Genomic DNA, 7,834 nt, shown 5'->3' on the forward strand with positions numbered 1-7,834 from the left:
GGAATAAAATAAAAAGACCAGTATGTACATCCAAAAATATTTATTTCAATGATTACAAATTATCCTTAATCTAATTTTGAAAATCTAACACTGAATTAGATTCCTTACAATATTATTCAAATTAATAACAAAATAACGTATTTTACGACAAATTAATATTGAACTAATTATGTAGTTAAAACACGAAAGCGCATTACCTTATTATACCAGCTGCATTAACCAAAAATTTTATATGATAATAAGTATAATATTTTCAACTGATATCAAAATGTACGAAAAATAGTACATAATAAGTAATTGAACTGAGAACATAATTTAATATTCACACAAAGCTGTATTGTTTCGATATACGTTGTTTTTATTGTAAACTGCATTACATATTTTGATAAAAAAATACTGTAAAACAACAGATGATGAAATTTTCAAAATGAAAAAAAAAATACAAATTTGCCGCGCAATCGACATTTGACAGCTCTACGACTGAATGAGGCGGTTAAAAAAGTTTGTATAATATTAATAGAAATAATTATCGAGATTTAAATTGCTCTACACAAGATTTATTTTGTTTGTTTTATTACTATACTTCTTAAAGACACAATTAACTCGTACTCGTAATACGATACCTTGGAGTTGGAGCGAAAATATTGTTTGTAATAATTTGGCTAGGAAAATACAACAAATCAAAAACACTATTTACTATGGAAAAAAAACCAGGAAGGTGAAAAACATATATTTACGATTTCGATGCACTCGACTTTTAGTAAAATAATAGGTAGGTAAAAATATTATTATGGTTTTGATCACAGACATATCTGTGGTTTTGATTTTAGCTACTAGTATCAGAAAGCTGCGTGTTCAATGCACGTCGGGGTCACACAACTGTGGAGGATACAGTAGACAATATACCTAATGAAGTTTTTCATCTTTTTATTTTACTGCAAATACAAAATAAAAATTAAACAATGGTAATGTAAATTCTAAACAAACTACTACCAAAATACAATTAGAACAAAAATCATTTGACTGGTTGATTTCACCCAGAGGCCAGAGGCGGCTCGTGACAAAATTGTATGGGTGTTCACTTGAAATAAAACAACGAAAATACAATAGCGTAGCGGGATAATTTATTACAAAAAAAAATGAGCACCACATTTTATAAATGTCTATAACACTAAAAATTACAAAGTACAGGCTATTTCAAAACGAATTCAATGATTATCAATAATTAGTAAATCACCGAATTTGCATTCGCGAGCGTACCTACGCGTAGGTATCCATAGTGTTTGTTTATACTAAAGGAATGGCAACGTCGCAATTGCTGCTGTCATGCGATGCGGCAACGTTGCGTGAGACTCAAAACGCTACCTGCTACGGTATGAACGATTGTTATAAAAATAAAAGTTATACATATTTGTTGGCGTAAACTATTTTATTCATCATTAATTTTGGAAAATAAATAATGTCAAAATTGATTACAATAAAACGCAGTTTTATTTTATTACATTACAGGTAAATTAGCTTGGAGAAATTTTTGCGTTTGTAGTAGTGTATGGTCAGCAAATAAAAAAAAACAACATTTTATTTTTAGTTTTTATTCAAGTATATAATATTAGTATTATTAATATTTTATTAGTTCCAAACATTACAAGCAGTGCCGATTTTTACTTCAGTGAAGACGTGTATGAATTAGGTGTTCTCCGGCCAAAAATGTAAACCACGGTAAAAGTGAAACTGTTCGAACGGTTCCGAACACTGCTTTGTGTAGCGCATGTCGCGTGACGGTCGGCTGCCGAGTAGGTATACCTACTCGGCAGCCGCGATACACGCGACATGCGCTACACAGACCAAAAAGTTTGAGACGATGTAATAAAAGTTTCACTTTAATAACAAACAATAACAACAATAACAAACAATAACAACAATCAACAAATACAAAATTTAACAATTAAACTACGTAATAATTATAATTTTCGAATGAAATGTGTGCTTTATGTTCTAACGGTACCAAGCGACTGACGCCGGACTGCACGAGGCACCTGCGGACAGCGTAAACTGGTTTATTCTGGTTTTGTGCGTGTTTCCACTTTCCACTATCAAGTGACGATTTATTTATTTGTTTTGTTTCGTAATTATTATGGTCAAATATTAATTACGAAACAAATTATTATGAACAAGATATTTTATTGTTTCACGGTATTCGCCTTGTCATTGGCTCAAGGACGTAAAATTGAATGATATATTATTTTTTTTATAAAGTCAAAACCATTTTCTTTAAAACATAAATCAGAGTATTGCTAGGGATAAGTATAAAATTAAATAGTAATGTTAGGATATCGAAACATTTTTGTATAGGCTAGAACGATATAATGGAAACGCGCTCTAAGATCTGAGTAATATATGGTAATATACACACCACTACATATGCAAAAATTTCTCGAGACTAATTTCACTGTACACTATTGTTTTTTTTATCAAAACATGTATGTATTTGAGTAGTTAGCAGCATATAATATTCTGAATTTCTGATCCATGCCTATTCACTCAAAACTAATAACACTAATGATTTGTAACAGTAAATTATTTCAATAGGTATTTGAACATTTCATAACCAACAAGTAAGAATAATTCGTATACAAGATACAATAACAAATCTAATACACTATTTATTATTTTATTATATTTCATTAAGTGAAAATAACCAGGAAGGTGAAAAACATATTTACGAAAACAAAGTAACATATGGTTTTGCTATTAGCTATCAGGAAAAAAAATCGTATTGGAACAAAAGAAGGATTGTAACTGAATTAGGTAATTAGGTATGTTTGTTTCTGGGTGCACCGTTTTCGACGACGCGACGGCCGACGCGTGACGTAAACGGAGTAGGTACCTACTTTGCTAAAACAAACTAAGTAATAAAATTGTGTGTCTGTCTGAAAATTCGCTAAAGCATATTTTACCAATGTTTGCAAGTTTGTGATTACTTTGATAGTTTATCGATTTATAATAATTGTATACTTATATCATTGTTTAAAAATATTCAAACACAATATGATATAGGTACTGATTTATCACTGGTTTCAGTGATGAACTGATGAGTCAATGTTAGCCACAATACTAATCACTTTCGTCATACATGTGTATGAACTATGATTGATGTGATTTGCAATGTGGTGAAATTTCATAAAAATCACGGGCCAATTTTTTGTTTTGAATCCCACCGAAAATACATATACATATTACTAATTGCGTTATTAGAATAATTAATTACTATACCCACGATCAATTATTACAATTTACAATATAGTCTCAAATGCATACTAGAGAAATATTGCAATTTGAATCAAAAAATGCATAGCATACAAAAATAAATTCACAACACAAGAAATTCCGCGCGCAAATCATAGCGCGTGTCAATGAAATCAAGAATGTAATTTTATATCAAGCCGACGACGACGCCGAACTAAAGTACCTACAGTACCATTTACCTTCAGTGTACAATACAGTTTACAGACCTACGACGGACGAACAATAATGAGTAATAAATTGTTTACAAAAAAAAAACATAGTTTCTAAGGTCATTAGTTTTATTTTATTTTATTGTTATTTTCTTTGAACGATTGGAAATGAAATTACTCAATTATTACACATAGAACTTTGATTTATTAGAATTATGCGAATTATGTATAAGATAACGAACGCGAATGCACGACATCTAGCGCGTCAATGTCTAAACATCGCCATTCGTTTAGACATTGACGCGCTAGATGTCGTGCTTTATGTCGTGTTTCGCTTGGCAAAAGTCACGCACACTACTGTAGAAGTGTCAAATTTTGCCGGTATTTCACTGTTGTTTTTCTAAGTAAATAATGTAAGTTATTGATTAAAAAGGTCGAACGCGGACACATTTCATTGTAGAGAAGTGATAAAATGATTAGTTTTAAAGAAATAGTGTCTGTGTTAAGTGTTTAGTCGTCATCAAAAATGTATGGAGGGACGGTCGGAACATCCACCTTAAACAAGAATTATTTCATATAGGTTTTCTATTCAAGAACTGCTCTTACCAATTCAAGATCCTTGGCATCTTGTGGATGTGGATAACCTGAGCATGATGGTTGATCAGTAGTATTTGATATGTCAATTAAGGCAAATTGAGATGGATGGTCTGCCTGAAAGAGATAAAAATGTTACTTATAACATTGGATATGGTCCCAAGTAATAATAAATAGATTGCTACAGAAACATGGACTCAATGTTTGGTAAATTGTAAAACTTTTAGTATTTTTTTTATTAAAAGCATTTATTGAACAAACAAAGTGTATTATACTTATGGATAGTGTAGCTTTCCAACAACGAAAGAATTAAAAAAATTGGACCAGTACAACAGTAGGACAACTAAAAAAATAACTCAGTAGGTTTTAAGTACCAGTCATCACACCACTTGTCTCATGACACTCTAGGTCTCTAGAGCATATCAGTCAAAAAAGATATTGTGAAGCTTAAGTAAATGAATCCTTAGACACTATCGGAAATTTAAGAACAATTATAATCTTTTTTCCATTAAAATAATATCCTGGTTTTATTATATCGTAATATTGTCTTAATTCTAACTCTAAAATTCTATCCTTACCATATATAGTATTTAATTTTATTAATATATCCTTTAACACATTTGAACTTAACATAGAATGATGTGTTGAGGACGTACGAATGAAAGCTAATGTATTTTCAATTCTAACCAATTCTTGCAATATATCATCTACATTTTCTGTCATTATGCTAAGGATTTGGGCAAATTTAGCATATTTTATCAAACGGGATATTTGTATCCTGGAATCAGATAAATTTAAAGTCAATAACGTTCAAGATAGAATTCGAGGACAACCACTGAAAATAAGTAATATCGACTTAAATGAAATACACTTCAACCACAGCCCTGAAAATCATGTAAAGTTGAATTCAATAAATTTGGAAGATCTGCATAAGATTCATACTAAGGTACTGATGCAAGCACCGATTGAACTAGAAAAGAATACATCGACGATATACCATACCACTGTCCCAATTTATACATTCCTTTTGGGCACTTTGCTACTTTTCGCAACTTACAAAGTAATCCGTTATAAGAACGTTACGTGCTGGAAGAATCAAGACGACCCTAATACAAAGACGGAAGATCAAGACAGTCAAAATTGTACCGAATCTTCGCCAGGACCACAGTTTCCAGCAACATTTTATCACACCGTGCTCAAATAGTTGCTGGTCTTCGGGGGGAGGAGTTACGCCAACGGATCCCCAAGACATTGCTGCGTCGACGTTTCTCACGGGAACGTATTGTACGGACGTAGCAGCTAGGCTATTCTGTAAAAAACGCGCCCGAACTCGCATCTCACCTGAGTGAGTCGACTCACTTCACTTTCGAACGTTCGAGTTTTTGGTTTCGCATTCTGTAAACATCCGCTCGGCAGAGGCGAAGCGAAGTGAGTCTCACTTCGAAACTCACTTGCCTAGTGAAGGGATCTTATAGATTTGAATTTATCGACATTGTTATTATCTTTAAAATGCGGCAATTTAACACATTTTGAAGACATAATAACACTTTAGTATTGTACCGTGGGTGGAATTAAACTAAAATTGCAATTTTACACTGATAAATTCTTTAAAATCAAAATAATTCTAGCGTCACTGAAAAAAAAGGACGCTTGTCTGTGGTTCGTTTGACTTATGTTTATTTCTCAAGTGGTTTTTTGTACCTAATTTTAAAAAATTCTGCGAAAAATTGGATTGAATTGACTTCAAGTAAACAAGGATGAAGGAACTCGCACATTGTGTGTTTTCTTGTGCGTTGTGTGAAGTAAATGTTTGTGGTGTGGAATATTGTAACGGTAATGTAGTTCATCAATATTATAATGTGATGTGCAATCCGGGCGGTTGTCCAGGATATTTGAGCCTTTAATTGTGGTAAGCGAACGACGTGCTTATGTCACAAATAATAAGTTTTTGATCCCATGGAATTTGGATCCAATGTGGTGCCTTCGATGGCGCCCAGTGTAAGCTATTGTGGTGGTAAATTATTATTTTTCTGTATTTTGACGATTGAAAAACGCTTCTAAGCGAATTCCAGTTGAATAAATCAATATTTGAGTTTGAGTTCATCATGTGGATATGATGGTGTTCTATAAGGTCAGTTTGGCCGAGCGGTTATGTTTGTGTTATAATACATTGTGTTTTGACATCACGAGATAATTAATTACCGTACTCATTTCAAATGAACGTACAAGGACGTTATTGTGTTATTGTTTTACTATGGCCAAGCCGGATATAACTTATGTTTTAACTTTTAATTATGTTCCAGGACTTATGGTTATCATTTGAGAGTTGAGATACAGATGAGATACAGAAGCCGCTGTTCGCAGCTGGAAAAACTCGTGGAGCTATCGAATCCTATGTAAATCACAATAATACTCGACAATGATTGCTATGAAGCGAAAAGTACAAGCAATTGCTAGACTACTATTGTGTCCTATGTACGTGTAAGAATAGTACCAAAGCCAAATTTAGATGACCGTGTTAGCGGTAATGGAAACTAATTATGATAATCGACTGCCACTTGTCTGTACGGGTCTTCTATGACTTAGTCTGACAACTGGGCAGATAATAATACAATCGAATGCCACTTGTCTGTACGGGTCTTCTGTGACTTAGTCTGACAACTGGGCAGATAATAATACAATCGAATGCCACTTGTCTGTTCGGGTCTTCTGTGACTTAGGCTGGCAACTGGGCAGATAATAATAGAATTGAATGCCACTTGTCTGTACGGGTTTTCTGTGACTTAGTCTTACAACTGGGCGGAAAATAATAATAACCTGATTGTCACTTGTCAGTATGGATCCAGACAGTGGTTTAGCCTGACAACTGGACAAAGAAACAAATAATTTGAATATAATGTACTACTTAAAACAAGTCGGAATGTCACCAGCTGAAGTGAATTATATCATTGATATTTTGAGTTTTGAATTACCGCTCAGAGCACGAGCTTTTTTCAGAATGGCCGTGTTAGCGCGTTTAAATTAAAGATAAAATTATATTTTAAAAGTAAATCAATTGATGAACTTAATTCAATTATTTTAATAATAATCAAATGGATAAAAGTATTAATAATCATTTAATTATCAAATAATAATAATATTACATGTCATATTCAAAATAACGATCAAAACAACACAAATAACACCTGCGCTGAGTCACACAGTCACGCCACTCGAATAATCGTCCTATAAATAACGGTCGTCTGCAGTTGCGAGTCATTCTCCGCTGAACATTCTCCGTCCTTTAGAGTCGAGAGCCCTGCAGACGTCGACCGACTCGCCACGGACTTCAGCGCAGTCTTGTCCAACGCGCTTCGCGAGTCCAGACTCGACGCTGCATCCACTCGCAAGAAACCCCAGCTCCCTGCCTACATACAAGCGATGTTAGAGGAGAAGAGGAAGCTGCGAAGATTATGGCAAAACCTGCGATGCCCGACCATGAAGACGCGGCTGAACGCTCTGGCAGCCAAGATTTCAGACGCACTGGAAACGGTAGCAGTCGAATCTTGGCACACCGCCATCGAGCGAGCCGGCGATGACTGGTCCGGCATGCACCGCCTTTGCCGCCAGCTCTCCAGGAAGCCCTCTCCGATTAGACCCCTCATGGCCGGTGACGGAACCCCACGTTACCGCGCCGAGGATCGAGCGGAGATTTTTGCAGACTTCCTGGAGACGCAGTTTACGCCTAACCGGACTGCGAATGTGCAGCACGTAGAGACTATCGAGCGACATGTGATGGACTACTT

Source organism: Colias philodice, chromosome 32 (assembly GCF_061535455.1).
Source record: "Colias philodice isolate Cphi_HAF_F1 chromosome 32, ilColPhil1 Martin Lab GWU primary, whole genome shotgun sequence".
NCBI classification, from domain to species: Eukaryota; Metazoa; Arthropoda; class Insecta; order Lepidoptera; family Pieridae; genus Colias; species Colias philodice.